The sequence below is a fragment of the Rhinopithecus bieti genome, unplaced genomic scaffold, assembly GCF_001698545.2.
Source record: "Rhinopithecus bieti isolate Rb0 unplaced genomic scaffold, ASM169854v2 scaffold_48450, whole genome shotgun sequence".
NCBI lineage: Eukaryota > Metazoa > Chordata > Mammalia > Primates > Cercopithecidae > Rhinopithecus > Rhinopithecus bieti.
In genome coordinates this window covers 82,701-84,061 of record NW_016819072.1, presented here as the reverse complement: position 1 = coordinate 84,061, position 1,361 = coordinate 82,701, and positions in this window count along the sequence as shown.

The window sequence follows — 1,361 nt, the reverse complement described above, 5'->3', positions numbered from 1 at the left end:
TTGTGTTCTCTCCCCTCTTTTTTTTCCCTTTCGGTTGAGATTCTGGGTGTTTCCTACAACACACACAGGATACAGTTGTAAAACATGTGCATGGAGGTCTTCAGTTTATTTGGTGTGTAGCTGCTTCCTAAATTATCACAGTACAACTTAACTACTCTTGACTTTACTGCTGTTACTTTTGGCTGTAAAAATCACATTTCTCAATATTTTTTCCTTATAACACATAGATTATAAAGATAAAAGTAGGCTGAAGATTTCATCTCTTCTCTCCTAGAGAAAGCATATGCAATACCCTATCAAACTATATTTGCCCCCTCCTTGCTTCTCGAGGTTCTGTTTCACCTCTCCAACATTGGTGCTGAATTACCCAGACAACTCATTGAGCACTATTAGATCAGGGCACCCTTCTCTCCAAAGAAAAAATAAAATAAAAGAATAATACTGACGTATTTGATGCCCCCCTGAAAATAGCATCAAAGTAGTCATTAGGAGAAAAATAAGATCTTTATTGGATTTCCTTACACTTACTGTAATAGTTTAGTGTTTACAAAAATTAGTCAGGCATGGTGGTGCACGTCTGTAATCCCAGCTACTCGGGAGGCTGAGGCATGAGAATTGCTTGAACCCAGGAGGCAGAGGTTGCAGTAGGTTGGGATTATGCCACTGCACTGCAGCCTGGGCAATAGAGCAAGACTCCGTCTCAAAAAAAAAAAAAAAGTTTAGTACTGTTTTTGGTTTGATTTCCATACGGAAGTTAGGTACTATTTCCTTTTATATCGACTGGGTCATTTTTATTGATCAGATCTAAAACGCAGAGCTGGATGCAAAGATTAACATATTAATAATTTTGGAGGTCCAAGCCCAAGGAGAAACAAAAAGAGAAGTGAGGCAAAGTAAGATGTAATGCAATGCAGTGCTAGGAGTTATCACCCTGGTTCCTGCTTCACAGTGAGCCTGATGCTGCTGGTCTGGGAATTACATTTAGAGATCCACTGGCCTAGAAAATACAGTTTAAACTCAGCAGCATGGCCATTAGAGATTTCTCATGCCACTTTGCATACTTTGTGTTCCTTCCTCACCACCAAGTCCCTAGGGTTCAGTCACACCAGACTACAAGATTTTCCAAAGCACAGTCTATACCTTCATTCGTGTGATCTTTGTTCTGTGTAATCCACCCCCTACTCCTGCTCTCTGCATAACAGATGATGAAAAAGGGAACTCTGAAGAGAGAGAGGGAGAGACAGACACGCCTCATTCTCATTCTTCACCTCATTTTCCTCTTAGAAAATCCCCTACTCATCATCCAAGGTCTTACTGAAATGCCACTACTATAGAAACTTTTCTCCAATCTTGTCTCTAAA